The sequence below is a fragment of the Salmo trutta genome, chromosome 13 (assembly GCF_901001165.1).
Source record: "Salmo trutta chromosome 13, fSalTru1.1, whole genome shotgun sequence".
NCBI classification, from domain to species: Eukaryota; Metazoa; Chordata; class Actinopteri; order Salmoniformes; family Salmonidae; genus Salmo; species Salmo trutta.
In genome coordinates, this window is record NC_042969.1 from 57,484,121 (window position 1) to 57,509,009 (window position 24,889).

A 24,889-nucleotide genomic window follows, 5' to 3' on the forward strand; every position below is an offset into this window, starting at 1 on the left:
TTGCAACAATTTCGGCAGATGATTTTAGAAAGAAAGGGTCCAGATTGTCTAGCCCGGCTGATTTGTAGGGGTCCAGATTTTGCAGCTCTTTCAGAACATCAGCTATCTGGATTTGGGTGAAGGAGAAATGGGGGAGGCTTGGGCGAGTTGCTGTGGGGGTTGCAGGGCAGTTGACCGGGGTAGGGGTGGCCAGGTGGAAAGGTGGAAATTCTCAATTATCGTAGATTTATCGGTGGTGACAGTGTTTCCTAGCCTCAGTGCAGTGGGCAGCTGGAAGGAGGTGCTCTTATTCTCCATGGATTTTAGTGTCCCAGAACTTTTTTGAGTTTGTGCTACAGGATGCAAATTTCTGTATGAAAAAGCTAGCCTTAGCTTTCCTAACTGCTTGTGTATATTGGTTCCTAACTTCCCTGAAAAGTTGCATATCATGGCGGCTATTTGATGCTAATGCAGTATGCCACATGATGTTTTTGTGCTGGTCAAGGGCAGTCAGGTCTGGAGTGAACCAAGGGCTATATCTGTTCCTGGTTGTAAATTTATTTCATGGGGCATGCTTATTTTAAGATGGTGAGGAAGGCACTTTTAAAGAATAACCAGGCATCCTCTACTGACGGGAGGAGGTCAATATCGTTCCAGGATACCCGGGCCAGGTCAATAAGAAAGGCCTGCTCACTGAAGTGTTTTAGGGAGCGTTTGACAGTGATGAGTGGTGGTCATTTGACCGCAGACCCATTACGGATGCAGGCAATGAGGCAGTGATCGCTGAGATCTTGGTTGAAGACAGCAGAGGTGTATTTGGAGGGCAAGTTGGTTAGGATGATATCTATGAGGGTGCACGTGTTTACGGATTTGTGGTTTGAGGTACCTGGTAGGTTCATTGATAATTTGTGTGAGATTGAGGGCATCAAGCTTAGATTGTAGGATGGCCGGGGTGTTAAGCATGTCCCAGTTTAAGTCACCAAGCAGCACGAGCTCTGAAGATAGATGGGGGCAATCAATTCACATATGGTGTACAGGGCACAGCTGGGGGCAGAGGGTGGTCTATAGCAAGCGGCAATTGTGAGAGACTTATTTCTGGGAAGGTGGATTTTTAGAAGTAGAAGCTCGAATTGTTTGGGCACAGACTTGGATAGTATGACAGAACTCTGCAGGCTATCTCTGGAGTAGATTGCCACTCCGCCCCCTTTGGCAGTTCTATCTTGTCGGAAAATGTTATAGTTAGGGATGGAAATTTCAGGGGTTTTGGTGGTCTTCCTAAGCCAGGATTCAGACACGGCTAGGACATCTGGGTTGGCAGAGTGTGCTTAGGCAGTGAATAAAACAAAATTGATCAGCTTCAATTCCACAGTGGGGAATTCCTTTGTATGGCTCTTGAAGAATCCACGTGGATGGGTTGAAGATTCTTGATATAGCTTTCCTGTTGCATCAGTATTGTTCCGTCAACTGTAATAAACTCTATGCCAGCATAACAAAAACTATCATGCTCCTCACGACCAACCTGTAAAACAGCTTTGAGGTGTGGAATCACAGTTGTAGCAAAGGTCTGTGAGCTACCCCAGATGAAGTCATCAACATGACAGGCAAGTACTCCAGTCACATTGCAGTCTTGATCAAGCCAATAGAAGACTGCAGGATCCACTTGTGACATTTTTCCTTTGTTGCCTTGACTTTGTTGTACCAGTAGAGTGATGCGTCTGCCAGGCCATACAAACACTTTCTTAGTTTCCACAGTGTTCCTTTGCTCTTAGCTTCAGGGGAGGTCGGATGTGAATGTTCCTCGACAGCTCTGTTCCCTGCAAAAATGCAGATTTTATGTCTATTGAATAAAGTTTCATTTTTTTTCTGGCAGATCACTGTCAGAACTCACGACAGTACACCTTGTTGAGACACATTTTTTGGCCAATGTCTTTGACTTCCTCAAACACTACATTTTTCCTCCAATTATCTAGTTTAGCTGAGTCAAATGACATGTCCTTTGCTTCAAGTACATCATCATTTTGAATGTCATTCCGTTATTCTCGATTTTCCATTGGTTCAAATCTGAGATTATCTATAAATGACAGGTCAGCTGATCCTGTTGTACCAGAAAGTGTACTTGGTTCAGAGTATTGCAAGTGTACCAGTTCTGTTCCTTTGGCTTTCCTGCTCGTCCAATGACGGAATGTGGAATACCTCTTTCTCTGTCCATGTATTTAACAGTTTGTCCAGTTTTCAGATTGGAACAACCATGTTGTCTTAATTGAGGATCGGACCCTTTTTTTCAATTTTCGCCTAAAATGACTTACCCAAATCTAACTGGCTGGAGCTCAGGACCTGAAGCAAGGATATGCATATTCTTGATACCATTTGAAAGAAAACACTTTGGAGTTTGTGGAAATGGGAAATTAATGTAGGAGAATATAACACATTATTTTGTATCAAGACTGCCCAAATGTGCCTAATTGGTTTATTAATAACTTTTCAAGTTCATAGCTGTGCACTTTCCTCAAACAATAGCATGATATTCTTTCACTGTAATAGCTCCTGTAAATTGGACAGTGCAGTTAGATTAACAATAATGTAAGCTTTCTGACAATATCAGATATGTCCATGTCCTGGGAAATGTTCTTGTTACTTACAACCTCATGCTAATTGCATTAGCCTACGTTAGCTCTACCGTCCCATGTTTTCCTCATTTGAACCCTCAACAATATTTGCTGATGCTCCAGATACTCAACTAGTCTTAAGAAGGCCAGTTTTATTGCTTCTTTAATCAGAACAACAGTTTTCAGCTGTGCTAACATAATTGCAAAAGGGTTTTCTAATGATCAATTAGCCTTTTAAAATGATAAACTTGGATTAGCTAACACAAGGTGCCATTGGAACACAGGAGTGATGGTGGCTGATAATGGGCCTCTGTACGCCTATGTAGATATTCCATAAAAAAATCTGATGTTTCCAGCTCCAATAGTAATTTACAACATAAACAATGTCTACACTGTATTTCTGATCAATTTGATGTTATTTTAATGGACAAAAAAATTGCCTTTCTTTCAAAAACAAGGACATTTCTAAGTGGCCCCAAACTTTTGAATGGTAGTGTATATATGACAACTCTCACCTTTTCCATGTGCTAAATCTGTACATTATCATATCACCTCTAAACCAGTGATTTTCTTGAAAGATTAATATCCAATAATGTAACACACGAGTACATATACATTATATACAATAATATTGATCTCTAGACTCTTAGCAGAACCACAGAGGAAAGTGGGAGAGGGAGTGGGTCACGTTCATAATTAAAACACAAAAAACATTACATCCATGATGAATAGATTCATGATGTTTAATCTAAAACACATGTAGGTTATTCTTAATTTTAGTTAAACATCTCAAGGTATAGTACTGTAGGATTGTAAAAGTAGCCTATACAATTTATCATAAGATTAGCGTTTGTTTTTTTTAACCGGCCAACTGAATAAACAAGAAAAGCATTCACGCTAAGATTCAATGACTTACGCTAAGATTCAATGACTTAAGAAAACGCCTAGCGTTCCTGCGCATCCTCGCAGTTATAGGCTACTAGAAGAGGGATCTTATGCCTGCTTATTTGGGGAACAAGTTTGCCAACCGTGCGCGCAGTGCTCTTATAAAACATTTGAAGAGCTCCATGCGCAACAGACCCTACGGAGGTGTTCTGAAATTAGCACAGCCGACGCAGCCCCTTGGCTCACTCAGGGATATTGTGGATATTATACGCCGTGGAGCATCCGTTTGGGTAGCATGACAAACGGGGCCATTCGAGACGCAGCGGATCGGGAGAAGCCCCCTCTCAGTCAAGCCGGTGGGCTATGGAGTTCAATCATTCAATGCGTGTTTATTTGGCTGTTTAGCCTATACTGTGAATTAGTGTAGTCTACTGTATTTGAATTAGGCTACTGTTTGAATTAGGCCTACTGTTTAACCATATTATGCTTTGTAAATTATGACAGCATCAATTAAATAGCTTAGTTGAAAGGATTTCGTTTTGGGCAAGTAAAATGCAAGTGATTTTTGTCTGTATACATGAAGGCTATACAAGTTATATGCTTATTTAAAAACATTATTTGTACAGCATTTTGACATAACCTATAATCTCCAAAGTAGTTTAGCCTAATCATTAATCAAATAAAGAAATATATGACATTTATTTGCAGGTTTAACTGTATTTTTTCAAGATTTACTACGATTTTCTGCATTGGACCTTATTATAATTTGAGACCTGCCAATGGAAAGAACGCTGACTGACGTGTGGTTATTATACTGTCTAATTATCAATTTGCAAACTTGGTAAAGCTGTTTTGCAGATGTGGAGTTATTCTCTGTCTGAGGGTTTTTCATATGTATTCTCTATACTGTCCTTTCAGTATGACACTCCGCACAATAAATGAGCCCTTAATACATCTTAAATGTAATTATTACCATCATATTAATAATCCTTATTATTTTGAAAATAATAAATCATGGACTGGAGCATATCTGCTCCCTCTCTGTGCCAGAGTTCTCAGTAAAAACATGTCATTTCTTCTTATTTTTTTAAAATCATAAATGGTCCCAGCCAACATTTCCATGTGGGGCCCATATGGGTTAATGAAGGGCTGTTCCACAGGCCCCATGAGGGAAACCCAACAGGGAGTCAGGGACCCACAACGTTTTGTCCTCAGTATCAAAGTGCCCCACATGTGGTTATGAAGCCCTAAATGAGCCCACATAATGCCCAACATGGCAATCACATGTTGGGCCAACGTGGATTCTGAGGACAAAACTTTGTGGGGCCCCAAGTGTTAACCCTTCTTTAATCCACCTGGACTAAGTATACATTGTACAGGGAAATAGTATTGCGACTGAATGTGCATTTGTGGGTTCAGAGCTGATGAAGAGGAGGAACAGGATGGCGATATGGCTGGTACTGGGCATGCTCTGTCTGTCCCTGGTCCTGGTCATTCTGGGGATCTACACCACCACTCGCACAGAGAGCCTCAGCATCACTGGATATGCCTCTGGAGTCATTGTAAGTACATCTTCATCATTATCATCATCCTCATTATTATTAAAACCATCATCATCATAATCATCATTATGTTAATCTGCCATTTTAGGGAAAATTACTCACTATACATATAAATGAACTATTAACAACAACCACATTTTCTCAAATGTTCTCTCTTTTTGTCATAAAAAAACTACACATACCTTAAAAATAAAGAAGTTGCAATGCCAAGAAGGCAGGTCTATTATTGATGGATAGGGAAACTGGTTTGTGAGTCGTTGTCCACAAAACAAGATGTCTTCCAAATCATGACAATTAAAATCTCATAAATGTCATGAGAGCTGTCATCATTCCCATTGTGGAACAAACCCTCATCTTATTATAGCACATGACAGACAAACAACATATATTTCAGCTGTTATTCACACCACAGTCAGTAAATCTTTCCAGTAGATTTTATACACATTTGAAGACCGATTATTTCTAAGTGAATAATCTCGGGTTAACCCAGAACTAAAGTCTTGTGCAATTGGTCAGCTGCTCGATACATTATGGGTCCATACGTATTAACAAATTGGATCAAGAGATGGTAGAACGAGGTGCTCCACCTTCTCTCTTTGCAAGTTACGGTCCGAATGTCCCCTTCCCTTCGGAAATTCGAAATATGCTAACAACTGCGAAATTGTCATTTGTCCAAATAACCAGTGACGAAAAACCCAAACACTGGAACTACTGCGGCTCATTATCCCACCCATCCCAATTCCTTTCCGTAGCAGTTATTTTTACGTAGAACTGTCCACGAGAGATTACTACATTTAAGATAGAGAATATTGAATAAAAGTTTGATTCTGTTTTGTAGTAGCATCATAGTTGGAGAGTCCACGATTCTGTGACATCATAGTAAGCGCTATTGCTTCTTATCCGTTTTTAAAGTAGTCGATTTCTTTTTCTCAACCAATAGGAAGTCACACCCAATTGACTATTCGAAAATTGTGAAAATCTCCAATGGCGCTGCCCATGCTAAAACAGGCTTTGTGGCAAGTGTGCCCTCTATCCACCTCTATAAATTGTAATATTAAATTGACATGGATAAGACACAGCCATGTTGTTAGCAGGTACATTTTCTATTATGTCCACGCTGGATCACTGCAACTCTATTCTGATTTGGGGGTAACATTAGTGGAGTGATTCAACTGCACAGCTCATTGACGCTCCCAATTCTGTAGTAGTAGTAGTCCACCAGGGAATAATCTTTCCATAACAATAACATCAGTTATATGACTTTTAATAGTGCATAAAGTTCTCTACAGTAAGAGCCAACCTCTGGCATCTCTCTAACAGTGGCTGTTCTATTTGATCTCTGCAGTTGGCGTTTGGATCCTTCCTGGGTGTTCTTGGACTCTGCCTGGAGGAAAACCGAAAACAGCTGGTACATAATACTACTTCTCACTCATTTGTCATATTTGTACTGTTCTTCCTTCTGAATGGTCTCTCTCTATTCCCCTGCTTATCTCATCATGTTCTTGCCTGATCCATCTCTCTCTCATCCTCTTGGTTATGGTTGCAGCCATGCACGGCAGATATGGATTTGGGTAACTCCAGGCTGTGTGCAGGCTTTTTTTCCCAGCCCAACACTTTAACAACTGATTTAGCTGATAGTGGACCACTTGTTAAAAAGGAATGCACACCCCATTGCTGTTGCTCGCCCCTGATGCACAGTATTCACAGGGCTAATGACCAAAGGAGTAGTTTCAAAAGAGGTTACTTGGGGTTGAGTTTTGGTTTCAGTGTGTTTCCATACTGCATCTTTTTCAGTGTGTTTCCATACTGCATCTTTTTTATCTGTCAAAGAGAGTGGGAGTGATTAACAATAGAGAGTGGTGTGGTATCCAAGTCACAACCACAGCCTCAGTTTGGTGTAAAAGACAGAAATATGGTCTGGCCTGTAAAACATTGAAGGAAAACCCCTAAAACTCATTGGATAATAGTATTGATCAAATCAAATCACATCACATTTTATTTGTCACATACACATGTTTAGCAGATGGTATTGCAGGTGTAGTGAAATGCTTGTGTTTCTAGCTCCAACAGTGTAGTAATATCTAACAATTCACAACAATTCACTCAACCTCAACCTCAAAGTAAAAGAATGGAATTGAGGAATATATAAATATATGAGCAATGTCGGAGTGGCATGGACTAAATACAGTAGAATAGAATACAGTATATACATATGAGATGAGTAAAGCAAAAATATGTAAATATTATTAAAGTGACTAGTGTTCCATTATTAAAGTGGCCAGTGATTTCAAGTCTATGTATATGGGGCAGCAGCCTATAAGGTGCAGGGTTACGTAACTGGGTGGACACCGCCTAGTGATGGCTATTTAACAATCTGATGGCTTTGAGATAGAAGCTGTTTTTTAATCTCTCGGTCCCAGCTTTGAGGGACATGTACTGACCTCGCCTTCTGGATGACAGTGGGGTGAACAGGCAGTGGCTCGAGCGGTTGTTGTCCTTGATGATCTTTTTGGCCTTCCTGTGACATCGGGTGCTGCAGGTGTCCTGGAGGGCAGGTAGTTTGCCCCTGTGGTTGTGGGTGGAGAAGTTGCCGTAACAGGTGGTGATACAGCCCGACAGGATGCTCTCAATTGTGCATCTGTAAAAGTTTGTGAGGGTTTTAGGTGCCAAGCCAAATTTCTTCATCCTCCTGAGGTTGAAGAGGCACTGTTGCACCTTCTTCACCACACTTCTGTGTGGGTGGACCATTTCAGATTGTCAGTGATGTGTACGCAGAGGAACTTGAAGCTTTCCACTTGCTCCACTGCAGTCCTGTTGATGTGGATAGGGGCGTGCGCCCTCTGCTGTTTCCTGAAGTCCACAATCAGCTCCTTTGTTTTGTCGACATTGAGTGAGAGGTTATTTTCCTGGCACCACTCTCCCAGGGCCCTCACCTCCTCTCTGTAGGCTGTCTCATCATTGTTGGTAATCAGGACTACTACCGTTGTGTCGTCTGCAAACTTGATGATTGAGTTGGAGGCGTGCGGGGCCCCTGTGTTGAGAATCAACGAATTAGAGGTGTTGTTTCCTACCTTCACCACCTGGGGCAGCCCGTCAGGAAGTCCAGAACCCAGTTGCACAGGGCGGGGTACAGACCCAGGGCCCTGAGCTTAATGATGAGCTTGGAGGGTACTATGGTGTTGCATGCTGAGCTATAGTCAATGAACAGCATTCTTACATAGGTATTCCTCTTGTCCAGATGGGATAGGGCAGTGTGCAGTGTGATGGCGATTGCATTGTCTGTGGATCTATTGGGGCGGTAAGAAAATTGAAGTGGGTCTAGGATGTCAGGTAAGGTGGAGGTGATATGATCCTTAACTAGCCTCTCAAAGCACTTCATATTGACAGACGTGAGTGCCACGGGGCGATAGTCATTTAGTTCAGTTACCTTTGCTTTCTTGGGTACAGGAACAATGGTGGACATCTTGAAGCAAGTGGGGAAAAAAATCTAGATCACCTGTACTCCACACACAGAGACGCGTACAAAGCTCTCCCTCCATTTGGTAAATCCGACCACAACTCTATCCCGCCTGCTATCCAGGATGGCTAAGCTGCCTGCCATCCAGGACCTCTACACCAGGCGGTGTCAGAGGAAGGCCCTAAAAATTGTTAAAGACCACAGCCACCCCAGACATAGACTATTCTCTCTACTACTGCATGGCAAGCGGTACCGGAGTGCCAAGTCTAGGACAAAAAGGCTTCACAACAGTTTTTACCCCCAAGCCTCAAGACTCCTGAACAGGTAATCAAATGGCTACCCGGACTATTGGCATTGTGTGCCCCCCAACCCCTCTTTTACGCTGCTGCTACTCTCTGTTTATCATATACGCATAGTCACTTTAACAATACATTCATGTACATATGTACATAATACCTCAATTGGACCGATCAACCAGTGCTCCCGCACATTGGCTAACCGGGCTATCTGCATTGTGTCCCGCCACCCACCAACCGCCAACCCCTCTTTTACGCTACTGCTCCTCTCTGTTCATCATATATGCATAGTCACTTTAACCATATCTACATGTACATACTACGTCAATCGGCCTGACTAACCGGTGTCTGTATGTAGCCTCGCTACTTTTATAGCCTTGCTACTGTATAAAGCCTCGCTACTATTTTTCACTGTCTTTTTACTGTTGTTTTTATTTCTTTACTTACCTATTGTTTACCTAATACCTTTTTGCACTATTAGTTAGAGCCTGTAAGTAAGCATTTCACTGTAAGGTCTACACTTGTTGTATTTGTCCCACGTGACAAATAAACTTTGATTTGATTTGACAGCAGACTAGGATAGGGAGAGATTGAATATGTCCATCAACACTCCAGCCAGCTGGTCTGTGCATACTCTGAGGACGTGGCTAGGGATGCCGTCTGGGCCAGCAGCCTTGAGAATGTCTTTCTCACATTGGCCACGAAGAAGGAGAGCCCACAGTCCTTGGTAGCGGATCGTGTCGGTGGCGCTGTGTTATCCTCAAAGTGGGCGAAGAAGCTGTTTAGCTTGTCCGGAAGCAAGACGTCATGTCCGATCTATGTCTAGAAATAATTATAAGCAGCTGATATTTGAAGTGAAACATATGGCCTTATAATTGCTGCAAACAAAGATACTGTTTCTAGGGTAGAATTCAGGGTTGAGCATCCCAATCTTTTACACACCAACCATCTTCAACAAGCTCAGGCTAACAGACTCAGCATGGCCAATGCTGTGTCTTTCCAGTCCAAACCACATCTGGAGACAAAGGGCTGTGAGACATGGGTTTAACTCTGGACACATGAAAGGTAGGATGTATACGAAGGATACAGGGCAACAGAAGACAAACAGCAGAGGGGCTAATGATTTTGGAGATAGGAAATGGGCTGATAAACCAGGGGGAGAGTTTACGGAGGGGCAGATCCCGTGTGGACAGCCATACTTTCTGCCCGAGACAATCCCGGGGAGCTGGGGTCCGGTGGCGATCCGATTGTCGTCGATACCTGGAGGTTGTCTTGAGGAGGGCCGACCGGGCTGGGTACACTGCGCCTAACGAACCTGCTTCCCTATTCCCCAGCTGAGTGCCATCGCCAGACACGAAGTGGGAAGGATGGTCTCAGGTTCGGGGCCGTAGTTGTGGGGCTATAGCGGTGGGACAGTGCATCCGGCTTGACATTCTGGCCGTGTTGAAGGCAGTCTTCCACTCGTCCTCTTCCCGTATCCGCACCAGGTGGTAGGTGTTACGTAGATCCAGCTTCGAAAACACAGTGGCCCCCTGGAGCGGCTCGAAGGCCGAGGAGATGAGGGGTAGCGGGTAGCGGTTCTTCACCGTTATGTCGTTGAGACCCCGGTAGTCAATGCACGGGCGCAGGGTCTTGTCCTTCTCCACAAAGAAGAACCCTGCACTGGCGGGAAAAGAAGAAGGTCGGATGAATCCTACAGCTAGGGAGTCCCCAATGTAGGTCTCCATCGCCTTGGTCTCTGGTCCTGACAGAGAGTACAGTCGTCCCCGGGGCGCAGTCGTGCTAGGGAGCAGGTCAATCCCGCAGTCATAAGGTCGGTGCGGCGGAAGCGACGTGGCCGGGGCCTTGTTGAACACGTCCCGGAGGTCCTGGTACTCCGCGGGAATGGCGGAGAGGTCTGGGGCGACTTCCGAGCCCCCAGGAAGACACCCCGGGGCAGGTTGTGCTGACTTCAGGCAATGGGCGTGGCAGGACGGGCTCCAGTAGACCAGTATATTAGGGGATTGTGTCGCTGGAGCCAGACGAATACCACAGGAATCTGAGGAGACTTAATGAGCAGGAACTGGATAGCCTCGCTGTGGTTCCCTGACACATGTAGGTTGATGGGAGTGGTGTTGTGGGTGACCCAGCCTATAGAGCGCCCGTTCAGCGCTCTAACGTCCATGGGAATGGAGCGGGTACAGCCTCAGTGTTCACAGTAAACGCATGCCAGAAGTTGCTTTGAATTTTCTAAACTTTTAAGTTTGCGCTCAGCAGACCTGAAATTTGCTCACTGCCGAAACATTGATTATGGTTATGCTTGTAATCGTTAAGGACTGGGGAGTTTTTCAGGATAAAAAATACATGGAATGGAGTTAAGCACAGGCAAAATCCTAGAGGAAAACCTGGTTGAATCTGCTTTCCACCAGACACTGGGAGATGAATTCACCTTTCAGCAGGACAATAACCTAAAACACAATGCCACATCTACACTGGAGTTGCTTACCAAGAAAACAGTGAATGTTCCTGAGTGGTTACAGTTTTTACTTAAATTTACTTTAAAATATATGGGAAGATCTGACAATGGTTGTCTAGCAATGATCAAAAAACATTTTGACAGAGCTTGAAGAATTTTGAAAAGAATAATGGGCAAATATTGCACAATCCAGGTGTGGAATGCTCTTATAGACTTACCCAGAAAGACTCACAGCTGTAATTCCTGCCAAAGGTACTTCTACAAAGTATTGACCCAGGGATGTGAATACGTATGGAAATTTGATATTTCTGTATTTCATTTTCAATACATTTGCAAACCTTACTAAAAACATATTTTCACTTTGTGATGATGGGGTATTATGTGTAGATGGGTAAAAAAAATACATTTAATTTGAATTCAGGCTATAACACAACAAAATATGGATTATGTCAAGCGGTATGAACACTTTCGGAAGGCACTGTGTACAGTATATATTGAGATCTGGCCACGGACCCCTCCAGTACCTCCGCGGACAAGAACCCCTGTATTAGGGCATGTAATGGAAAACGTAAAAAAAAAATTGCAACTGTGGAAAAATGTATTTCTTATTGGGAAGTCAATGTACTGTAGTCCCTTCCTGTTTCCGGCAGTTTTCTTCAGTTTGGTGCCTACCCACTGGGCACAGATATCATTTCAACTTCTAGTTTTGAGTTACATTTCGTTGAGATGTCATCTAATGTGACTTCAACATGAAGTCCACCATGTCATTGGATTTAAGTTAAAAGTTAGGGTAAGAAAATATGAAATTCCCTTACGCTGATGACTTTTTGCAAATCCAATCAGTTTTCCACGTTGCTCCAGCGTCATCAGATTGAATTCTTTGTTGAAATTAAGTGGAAACAACGTTGATGCAACCAATTCTTTCCCAGTGGGCAATGAACACGTCCCAGAGCAAGCTTCCCTCAGGTCCACAAACTCCCCCCCACCCCTTCCCGCATCTGTTTCTCTTTGTCTGCTGGCGGCCACAGCTCCTTCATATCCTCTCTCTCTCACTCTCTCTTCATCAGATTAAATTGAAAGTTGTGTCCATGTCATTTCAATGAAATTGTCTTGAACCAATGTGGAATAGACGTTGAATTGACGTCTGTGCAAGTGGGATTGCTACAACCCACTTGGAAGGATATATGCAGTGTACTGTCTTCCTAGTTTTGTTGTTAAACATTAGTCCTACTAGCATGTGCTCAGTCATGTGTGTATGTTACTATCTTTTTGAATAATGTATTTTTCCTTTTCTCTCCAGCTTGTGGCGGCCATTGTTTTCCTCAGCTTCGGAATCATTGCCTCCTTCCTGTGTCTGGTGGTGGATGGCGTTTTCATCGTTTTGAAGATGGTGAGTCACGTTGCTGCTCCCTGTGTGTCTTTCAGCTCAACATACTGTATCACATGGTATTTAAGACAATTGTGACCGTAAATGAAAATCTAATCTAAAACAAATGTATTTCTCATTCAGAGTGAAAATAGCAATAGTAGGAGGAAAACAACTAATTTGTTTTTCATTTATTCTGTCGGCAGTAGGCTTGATCTCAGTTTCTCTTCCCCCAACCTCTGATCTTGATGTCATGCATGAGTGTTTGTAAACATATCTATGATATTAGTGTTCATGCATGAGTGTTTCAATGTGTGTGGATGGAGATTGACCCACCCTGTCTGTAATGTTGACAGCAGATTGATGGAGCCTCACTCCCTGTGGATGAGTGAGATCATGAGAAACTTTTGGGTGAGAGAGCGTCCTCTCCTCCCATTTCAATGTGTTAACCCAACCGAAAATTTCACACAAGATCAAATGTTCCATTTGCCATGCCAAATGGCACAATATACAGAAACTTTAATACTTTCAATAAACTTTAAAACACATTTAAATCTCAAAGTGGAACAATGCAAAGCTACACAATGACAATGCAAGATAATATTAATGTGTACATTTCTAGGGAAATGGCAAGATGCAAAGGACCCATGGTCCAGAATTGTGCCTACACAGTATATCTGCCTGCCTGTCTGTCTGTCTACATGCCTGTCTGATTGTGCAGGGCATCTTTGTCTGTGTTAGTATGTAGTGGGAGGAAGGCTGGGGAACCCAGCAAGCAAGTTATTTTATTAGACCAGTGATCGCAAAGCTTCAGCTAGGAATGTTTGCCTCTCTATCAAAGCCCTATTAAAAAAATCTAAAGAAACCAAAAGTGAATTGTAAAATACAAAGCACCAATAATACCCCCAAATGAACAAGGTAGACAATATGCCATGTATTATGTATCTAAGTGAGTGTTTTCTTATTCTTTTTTCTATGCAATGATTCATTATGTAAATTATGCATTTCTTCTGTTTTTCTCTAAACTGTGAGCAAGAAAGTAAAAGCAGACAGAAATAAGTATTTGGCTATAGCAGACTGGTCTCATAGACTAGACGTAACATAGTAAATGTAAGTCCTTGACACCCAAATTAGTATGATATGTTAGGTTTGGTATGGTTACAGATAGGTTACTTAAAGCAAAAATGAAAGAAGGATGGTTGGTCGGGGTGAATGTGTGGGCGTATAACATGACCGTCTAGCAACCCAAAGGTTGCGTGTTCAAATTTCATCACGGACAACTTTTGCATTTTAGCTAATTAGCAACTTTGCAACTACTTACTCCTTTCTAGCTACTTTGCAACAACTTAGCATATTAGCTAACCCTTCCCCTAACCCTAACCATATCCCTTTTAGCTAAACCTTCCACTAACCCTTAACCCTTCAACCTAACTCCTAACCTTAACCCTAACCCCTAGAGCTAGTTAGCGTTAGCCACCTAGCTAACGTTAGCCACAACAAATTGGAATACGTAACATATCATATTGTACGTTTTGCAATTCGTAACATATAAGAATTGTAATTCATAACACATCATACGAAATGGATGATGGACATCCTGTAACGCTCGTCGTCGGGTGATAAGGAAGCGGACCCAAGCGCAGCTGGGAGCGAACACATGTTTATTTAGACACAAATAAACACGTTACCAAAACAGACAAAGAATAGACGAAACGTTAACTTGCTCAAACAAAAGAGGCAACAACCCACAAACATCGTGGGGGAAAAGGAACTTAAATGTGATTCCCAATCAGACATAACAAGCGACAGCTGTCTGATTGGGAAATCACCCCCGAGCCCAACATAGAAATAAAACACAAAGAAAGGCTATAACCAAAACATAGAAAATAAACCATAGAAATGCCACACCCTGACCAAAATAGCAGAGTTCACCTGGTCAGGGCGTGACAGTACCCCCCTTCCAACGGTGCGTACTCCCGGCGCACCAACCTAAAGTCTATTAGGGGGGGACCCGGGTGGGCGCCTCACCCTCGGTGGAGGCTCTGGCCCCGGGCGTGTTTCTCCCCCTGCCTCCACCCTAGCCCTACCCCTCTGGCCCGGACTGGACCACGGTGGAGCGGCATGCTCAGGCTCCGGAGCGGAGCCGCCGACCGGAACAGGACTGGTCACCGGTGGACCGGACACAGGCCGTGCCGGACTGTGGACACGCGCCGTGGGCCTAGTGCGGGGAACAGGAATGGGCCGGACAGGACTGGGGACACGCACCACTAACCTGGTGCGGGGAGCAGGGGCGGGCCGGACTGGACTGGGGACACGCACCACTGGCTTGGTGCGGGGAGCAGGGACGGGCCAGACTGGACTGGGGACACGCACCACTGGCTTGGTGCGGGGAGCAGGGACGGGCCGGACTGGACTGGAGACACGCACCGTGGGCTTGGTGCGGGGAGCAGGGACGGGCCGGACTGGACTGGGGACACGCACCGTGGGCTTGGTGCGAGGAGCAGGGACGGGCCGGACATGACTGGACACACGCACCACTGGCTTGGTGCGGGGAGCAGGGATGGGCCAGACAGGACTGGGGACACGCACCGTGGGCTTGGTGCGAGGAGCAGGGACGGGCCGGACATGACTGGACACACGCACCACTGGCTTGGTGCGGGGAGCAGGGATGGGCCAGACAGGACTGAGGACACGCACCGTGGGCTTGGTGCGGCGAACAGGGATGGGCCGGACAGGACTGGGGACACGCACCGTGGGCTTGGTGCGAGGAGCAGGGACGGGTCGGGCCGGACTGTGGACACGCACCACTAACCTGGTGCGGGGAGCAGGAATGGGCCGGACAGGACTGGGGACACGCACCACTAACCTGGTGCGGGGAGCAGGGACGGGCCGGACTGGACTGGGAACACGCACCACTGGCTTGGTGCGGGGAGCAGGGATGGGCCGGACTGGACTGTAGACACGCACCACATTCGCCCGGCAAGGGCGAGGTGCTGGCACAGGACGTGCTGGACCGTGACCGCACACCGGCGACACAGTGCGCCTAAGCGGCGCCGGATATCCTGGACCGAGGAGGCGCACTGGAGGTCTGGAGTGCACAGCTGACATCACCCGTTCTGGCTCAACGCCCACCTTAGCCTGGCAAGTGTGGAGCGCTGGCACAGAACGCACTGGGCTGAGCAGCCGTACCGGAGACACAGTGCGCGTCCTCGGCGCAGGATACATCGGACCGAGAAGGGGCACCGGAGGCCAGGAGCGCTGAGCCGGCACAACACGTCCTCGCTGAACACTCCCCCTAGCCCGGCAAATGTGGGGCGCTGGCACAGAGCGCACTGGGCTGTGCAGGCGCACTGGCGATACCGTGCGCACCTCTGCCACCCAAGGCTCTTCCTCCACGCTGTCCCTACGCAGGTCCTCCAGGACCTGCCACATCTCTGCCTCCTCCTTCGCCGTTATCCCCCACGAGAGCAGTGGTCTGGGCTCTTCCTCTGCCCTTCCGGACCACCCCATTAGCCCCCCCAAAAAAAAATTCTTGGGGGTGTCTTCCGGGCCTCCTCGACCGCCGCCTGCGACTCCTTCCACCGGCTGGCATCACCTCCTCGACCTGGGAATCCCTCCGCCAGGGTCCTTTCCCCGACATGATCTCCTCCCAGGTCCAGAACTCCTTTCCCTCGCGAGCCCATCTCTCGCGCTCCTTTTCCTCCCGCTGCTTGGTCCTGGTTCGGTGGGTTGTTCTGTAACGCTCGTCGTCGGGTGATAAGGAAGCGGACCCAAGCGCAGCTGGGAGCGAACACATGTTTATATAGACACAAATAAACACGTTACCAAAACAGACAAAGAATAGATGAAACGTTAACTTGCTCAAACAAAAGAGGCAACAACCCACAAACATCGTGGGGGAAAAGGAACTTAAATGTGATTCCCAATCAGACATAACAAGCGACAGCTGTCTGATTGGGAAATCACCCCCGAGCCCAACATAGAAATAAAACACAAAGAAAGGCTATAACCAAAACATAGAAAATAAACCATAGAAATGCCACACCCTGACCAAAATAGCAGAGTTCACCTGGTCAGGGCGTGACACATCCACAAATGAATATACAGTCAATTCAGAAAGTATTCAGACCGCTTGACTTTTTCCACATTTTGTTACGTTACAGCATTATTCTAAAATGAATTAAAAAAAAATCCTCATCAATCGACACATGATACCCCATAATGACATAGCAAAAACAATTGTATTTTAAATTTAGCAAATGTATTAAAAATAAATAACATTAATACCTTCTTTACATAAGTATTCAGACCCTTTGCTATGAGACTCGACATTGATCTCAGGTGCATACTTTTTCCATTGATCATCCTTGAGATGTTTCTACAACTTGATTGGAGTCCACTTGTGGTAAATTCAATTGGTTGGACATGATTTGGAAAGGCGCACACCTGTCTATATATGGTCCCAGTTGACAGTGCATGTCAGAGCAAAAACCAAACCATTAGGTTGAAGGAATCGTCCGTAGAGCCCCGAGACAGGATTGTGTCAAGGCACAGATCTGGGGAAGGGTTCCAAAACAATTCTGCAGCATTGAAGGTCCCCAAGAACAGAGTGGCCTCCATCATTCTTAAAAGGAAGAAGATTGGAATCACCAAGAGTCTTCCTAGAGCTGGCCGCCCGGCCAAACAGAGTAATCAGGGGAGAAGGTCCTTGGTGAGGGAGGTGACCAAGAACCCGATGCTCCATAGAGCTCCAGAGTTCCTCTGTGGAGATGGGAGAACCTTCCAGAAGTTCAACCATCTCTGCAGAACTCCACCAATCAGGCCTTTATGGTAGAGTGGCCAGACGGAAGCCACACCTCTGTAAAAGGCACATGACAGCCCGCTTGCAGTTTGCCAAAAGGCACCTAAAGATTCTCAGACCATGAGAAACAAGGTTCTCTGGTCTGATGAAACCAAAATTGAACTCTTTGCCCTGAATGCCAATCGCCACGAGGCAAGGTGGTGGCAGCATCATGCTGTGGGGATGTTTTTCAGCAGCAGGGACTGGGAGAATAGTGTTAAAATGGCGCTGGAGAAGAAGGCTGACGTTTTACGTGTTCCTATCCAATTGTGTTTTTTTGTTCATTATTTCACGTACATAATGTTTCTGCTACCATCACTTATGATCGAAAATAACTTCTGGACATCAGAACTGCGATTTCTCACCACGAACTGGCAGAATCCATATTTTCCTTTAACGAGTCCAATGTGAATGACATACTGCTTTCAAGGGGAACAGGCCCAGATCCCCGTCACTTGCGTGAAGAGAAGGCGGCGAAAAAGGGGCCAGAGGGCGGGCTGCCTTCTGAGAATTCGTAGGCAATCTAATAAACCCCAACTGCCTTCCATTCTGCTAGCAAACGTGCAATCTTTGGAAAACAAAATCGATGACCTACGTGGAAGATTAAACTACCAATGGGACATTCAAAACTGTAATATCTTATGCTTCACGGCGTTGTGGCTGAACGACGACATTATCAACATACAGCTGGCTGGTTATACGCTGTATTGGCAGGATAGAACAGCGGCGTCTGGTAAGACAAGGGGCGGGAGACTATGTATTTTTGTAAATAACAGCTGGTGCACAATATCTAAGGAAGTCTCGAGGTTTTGCTCGTCTGAGGTAGAGTATCTCATGATAAGCTGTAGACCGCACTATCTACCTGGAGAGTTTTCATCTGTATTTTTCGTAGCTGTCTACATACCACCACAGACTGAGGCTGGCACTAAGACCGCACTCAGTGAGCTGTATTCTGCCATAAGCAAACAGGAAAACGCTCACCCAGAGGCGGCGCTCCTAGTGGCCTGGGACTTTAATGCAGGGAAACTTAAATCCGTTTTTCCAAATTTCTATCACCATGTTAAATGTGCAACCAGAGGGAAAAAAAACCTCTAGACCACCCTTACTCCACACATAGATATGCATACAAAGCTCTCCCTCGCCCTCCATTTGGCAAATCTGATCATAATTCTATCCTCCTGATTACTGCTTTCAAGCACAAATTAAAGCAGGAAGCACCAGTGACTCAATCAATAAAAAAGTGGTCAGATGAAGCAGATGCTAAGCTACAGGACTGAGCATGCACTGACAACCTGGCAAGTGTCTTCACTGACATTTTCAAACTCTCCCTGACCGAGCTTGTAATACCAACATGTTTTAAGCAGATCACCATAGTCCCTGTGCCCAAGAACACTAGGGTAACCTGCCTAAATGACTACCAACTCGTAGCACTCACGTCTGTAGCCCTGAAGTGCTTTGAAAGGCTGGTCATGGCTCACATCAACACCATTATTCCAGAAACCCTAGACCCATTCCAATTTGCATACTGCCCCAACAGATCCACAGATGATGCAATCTCTATTGCACTCTACACTGCCCTTTCCAACCTGGACAAAAGGAACACCTATGTGAGAATGCTATTCATTGAATACAGCTCAGCATTCAACACCATAGTACCCTCAAATCAAATCAAATCAAATTTATTTATATAGCCCTTCGTACATCAGCTGAAATCTCAAAGTGCTGTACAGAAACCCAGCCTAAAACCCCAAACAGCAAGCAATGCATGTGAAAGAAGCACGGTGGCTGGGAAAAACTCCCTAGGAAAAACTCCTGAGAAAGGCCAAAAACCTAGGAAGAAACCTAGAGAGGAACCAGGCTATGAGGGGTGGCCAGTCCTCTTCTGGCTGTGCCGGGTGGATATTATAACAGAACATGGTCAAGATGTTAAAATGTTCGTAAATGACCAGCATGGTCAAATAATAATAATCATAGTAATTGTCGAGGGTGCAACAAGCACGTCCGGTGAACAGGTCAGGGTTCCGTAGCCGCAGGCAGAACAGTTGAAACTGGAGCAGCAGCATGGCCAGGTGGACTGGGGACAGCAAGGAGTCATCATGCCAGGTAGTCCTAGGGCTCAGGTCCTCCGAGAGAAAGAAAGAAAGAAAGAGAGAATTAGAGAGAGCATATTTACATTCACACAGGACACCGGATAAGACAAGAGAATACTCCAGATGTAACAGACTGACCCTAGCCCCCCGACACATAAACTACTGCAGCATAAATACTGGAGGCTGAGACAGGAGGGATCAGAAGACACTGTGGCCCCATCCGATGATACCCCCGGACAGGGCCAAACAGGCAGGATATAACCCCACCCACTTTGCCAAAGCACAGCCCCCACAGCAGGAGTGGCTTCGGGACAAATAACAATGTCTTTGAGTGGTCCAGCCAGAGCCCGGACTTGAACCCGATCGAACATCTCTGGAGAGACCTGAAAATAGCTGTGCAGCAACACTCCCCATCCAACCTGACAGAGCTTGAGAGGATCTGCAGAGAAAAATGTGAGAAACTCCCCAAATACAGATGTGCCATGCTTGCAGCATAATACATGTCACGTTCTGACCATAGAAAGCTTTTATTTTCTACATAGAGTAGGTTAGGGCGTGACAGGGGGTTTTGTCTAGTTTATTTATTTCTGTTGGTTCTAGTTTCTTTTTTCTATGTTGAGGGTTTTGGCTAGTTTCTGTATTTCTATGTGGGGTTCTAGTTTCTGTATTTCTATGTTGTTGTTTTTGGGATGATCTCCAATTAGAGGCAGCTGGTAATCGTTGTCTCTAATTGGGGATCATATTTAAGTTGTTGGTTTTCCCACTAGGTTTTGTGGGAGATTATTTTGAGTAAGTGTATGTTGCACCTCTTTGTCATGGTTTGTTGTTTTGTTCATTAGTTTATTTGTATGTCTTGCATAGTTTCACAGTTATAATAAAATGTAGAACGATACATACGCTTCGCTTTGGTCATTATGACAGCCGTAACAATACACAAGAAGACTCAAGGCTGTAATCGCTGCCAAGTGCTTCAACAAGTAAAGGGTCTGAATACTTATGTAAATGTGATAAAGTTTTTTATTTAATGCATTTGCAAAACATTTCTAAACCTGTTTTTGCCTTGTCATTATGGGGTATTGTCTGTAGATTGATGAGAGAGGGAAAAAAACAATTTAATCAATTTTAGAATAAGGCTGTAACGTAAAACAAAATGTTGAAAAAGTGAAGGGGTCTGAATTCTTTCCGAATGCACTGTATACCATACGAAATGTAACACATCATACTAAAAGCAGTGTCTTGGATTTACGTACAGAATAATATGAAATGCTATGAGATCACTTTGGGAATAGGGGCACTAGACTCCACTGGTTGTCTGTTTCCCAATAAGTCTTGATCTGTAAGCAACCCTCACACCACTCATTTGACATTTATTTGTATTTTTGATTCCAAGTAGGATTTGACCCCTGGAAGGGATTAGTATTAAAGTGAAAAAGAAGGATCGATTTTTTTTCTCCATAAATGTTATAGATTTTCATTTGTATCCCTTTATAAGGAGAAGTGTAGCAATTTGACATTTAAATGTTTAGCCTTTCCTCATACTGTCAATATTACTAGGCCATAGTTCTGTTCACAATTATCAAACGGCCAAATCAAGTCCATACAGTCATCTGGCTTAGACGTCTGTCTCTAGATTCTATCAACGCTTATGCTTAGATTTTGTCACAGAAACATTCCAATGCTCTGTACAGATGTAGGATCTTAATTTGAGCAAGTTTGCTAAAGCAGGAAGATAATCCTGCAGCAACAGGAAATGTCAATTATTTTGTAGATTATAATTAATCAGCATTTTTGTAGGAGTTGATAAATGTTTCATAAGTGAAAATCAAGTCTGAAATTTCAAAGTGGAAATTACAAACCTCAGAAGCCTTCTAAAAACCTCATACACTACAAGTTTTACATTTCTTGCATTGCAGGAAAGTTCTTCTACAACAGGGTGATCAAATTAAGATCCTACATTTGTATGTATTCGGTATTTACAGATGTCAACTTGACTAGTTCCAACATAGTGTCCAACTAGTTGCTATAAATACTTATCTGCAGTATGTGTTGAACATCGTAGTACATAACTACTATCTGTTTACAACCCCTTAGCAAAACCCCTTCTGCTTTTAACATATACAGTACCAGTCAAAAGTTTGGACACACCTACTCATTCCAAGGTTTGTCTTTATTTTTACTATTTTCTACATTGTAGAATAATAGTGAAGACATCAAAACTATGAAATAACACATATTGACTCATGTAGTAACCAAAAAAGTGTTAAACACAGCGTTGCATTCTCTCAACCAGCTTCATGAGGAATGTTTTTCCAACAGTCTTGAAGGAGTTCCCACATATGCTGAGCACTAGTTGGCTGCTTTTCCTTCCCTCTAAGGTCCAACTCATCCCAAATCATCTCAATTGGGTTGAGGTTGGGTGATTGTGGAGGCCAGGTCATCTGATGCAGCATGGATTCTACAAGATGTCGAAAGCGTTCCACAGGGATGCTGGCCCATGTTGACTCCAACGCTTCCCACAGTTGTATCAAGTTGGCTGGACGTTCTTTGGGTGGTGGACCATTCTTGATACACGGGAAACCGTTGAGCGTGGAAAAACCCAGCAGCGTTGCAGTTCTTGACACACTCAAACCGATGCTCCTGGCACCTACCACCATACACCTTTCAAAGGCACTTAAATCTTGCCCATTCACCCTCTGAATGGCACACAGTCCATGTCTCAATTGTCTCAAGGCTTAAAAATCCTTCTTTAACCTGTCTCCTCCCCTTCATCTACACTGTTTGAAGTGGATTTAACAGGTGGCATCAATAAGAGGCCATAGCTTTCACCTGGATTCACATGGTCAGCCTGTCATGGAAAGAGCAGGTGTTCCTAAAGTTTTGTACACTCACTGTATATATATATTTTATATCCGTCTTCTGTTTTACTGGAGAACTTTACAATGCCAGAACGATTTGGAGTGTAATTGGTAATGCTATTCAAAAGGTGTGTGCTGGAAATGGATGGAGTCATTGCAGCTGTCTAAACTATACAACTGCAGTCTATTCAATTCTCTCATGCATTAAGATATCATATCATGTCTGTCTGTCTGTCTGTCTGTCTGTCTGTCTGTCTGTCTGTCTGTCTGTCTGTCTGTCTGTCTGTCTGTCTGTCTGTCTGTCTCCCTTCCCACACCAGGATGTCCGTCCTCTGAAAGCAGGAAGATGCCAGTTTTACACAAGTGGAAACAGCTACATCTATGAGAATTACTATGCCTCTGTAAGTACAACTGCACTCATAGCAATATGATTTACTGTCAGCTATACTATCCAATTCAGAAAATACATGTGGTACATGCTGTCTGGCAGGGGGAAATCACCTTTGACTACTCTCTGCTTGTACTGTACCTGTCACTCAATACTGTTGATTGGAGTGTCTGCCTCCTCTTGCAGGTGCCATGCCAGAGTCTCACGGAGTCATGTAAGATGAAGGTACGCAGTGGGACCTGCTACTGCTGCGACCTTTATGACTGTGCCAAGTGAGTCAAAGATACACCAACGTTAAAAGGTCCATCATGTAGCTTTGTGTACTACCCAACAAATTTCTGATGGAAATGTTATAGATCTGTCATTATTATTGGAAGCAAGCCTGATAAGCGGTACATCCAACCAGCAATAAAAATGCAGTGCTAAAATAACTTTATATACAGTATGTGTGGTAACTCACCCCTCACATCAGCAATGTGTTGCACCCACCCACTTGTGTGATGCTTGGAAGGCATTTGGTGTCAGAATGTTCTTCACACATTAGCTATCACAATGATAAGGTGTGGAGCGATTGGGACCTATTTAAGCTGAAGTAGGCTCAAACTAGTGCAGAGTTTGTCTTAGCCAGGTCACATGGTGTACAGACAAACTCATCTCACTTCCCATCATTCGCTGCTCCTTCACACCACGCTGCTCATTGGTAAGCAAATGCTCCTGCCACCTGTCTCTTCTTGACTGGTGTTTTGGCTCACTGCACCACAATTTACTGCTTGCTTCTACAGAACCAAGTTGGTCATCTCCCGCTCGTATATGTAGGCAGTATCCATACAGTGAGCAAGTCCTCCGTTTTCTCTCTGTTTGCCATACTGGTGTGTGACTCAGGTTTGTGTTGCTTGTGCGTTTTCCATTTCACAGGCTGTGCTTGTTTCAGGTGGCAGGGTGCAAACCCATTGTAGCTAATAGTAAACTTTTAGTACATTTCTATCAAGAAGACAGACATGGAAGCCCAGTTAGCCTACCTATCTTAGCTAGTCTGTAGTTTCAAATGGAGGTCGATAACGAACGGTTTCAACGGTTTTATTTTGCTCTATTCCGGGACAATATGGACTGTCCGGCCTTTCAATGTAGCAGAGGACTACAGAGGCGAAGTGTCTACTCTTAGCAAACAAGTAGAGAACTTACACAAGCTACTGGGGAATCCACGTCCGCCTACTATCTCTTCTACTCCAGTAACTGGACGCTGCTCTGGCCTGGTGGGAGTGTTGCCTCCATGTCGTCTATCCAATTTAATTAGTAGGATGCCTCTAGATGACTTAGTGGATGTTCCTATTCTTGACCCTGCCGCCCAGCCATGGAGGCACGTCACTCGCCGTGGAAGTCCCACAAGGAAGCCACTGTTAACGTCACCTACGCTATTAATAGTTTTATATCAAGCTATCATTTTGCTAGATGTGCTCATACCCATACGGGTATTGTCAATAGTTCGTTTTGTGCATATTTACCTGAATTCCACTATTAGCTCCGCAACTTTAAATCCAATCAGGAAGCCTTTTGTGGCTAGCTCATCCAGTTCTATTGACTCTTGTGTCAACATGGATACTCCTGCTGTTTTCAAATCTCACAGAAGGCTTGGACTGTTACATATAAATGTGTGAAGCCTGATGTCTAGACTGGACTTTCTGGATGTCTGGGTGCATAACACTAGCCCTGATGTTCTGGTTATCTCAGAACCCTGGCTGAATAATTTCATTATGGATAAGGATGTAGCCATTGCGGACTACACCATTTGATAGACCAAAAAAGGGGGAGGGCTGGCTATTTTTGTAAGATCTTTTCTTATGACGTCATGCTCTCTTAGCATTTCTGTCCCCAAAATATGTGAGCTACTGGTTATAAAAGTGTCCATAAGCCAACAAAAATAATATATTTATTGATGCAGTCTAACGCTACCCCAGCCACAACCAGATAGGGTTATAAATAATTTCAGATTATAATGAAACCCACTCGGATAAGTGTAAAAAACCTTGATTGACCTTAACCTGATTTACCATCCCCATAAATATTTGGCTAGTGGTGTTTTTGCTAATTATATCAGTGACCACTGCCCTAT

At 44.4% G+C, this 24,889-nt stretch overlaps 1 pseudogene; it reads left to right on the forward strand.

Annotated features, from left to right (window-relative positions):
• Window positions 1-3,552: 3,552 nt before the first annotated feature.
• The window catches only part of LOC115206155 (transmembrane protein 255B-like), a 29,749-nt pseudogene continuing 8,412 nt past the window's right edge, over window positions 3,553-24,889 (forward strand).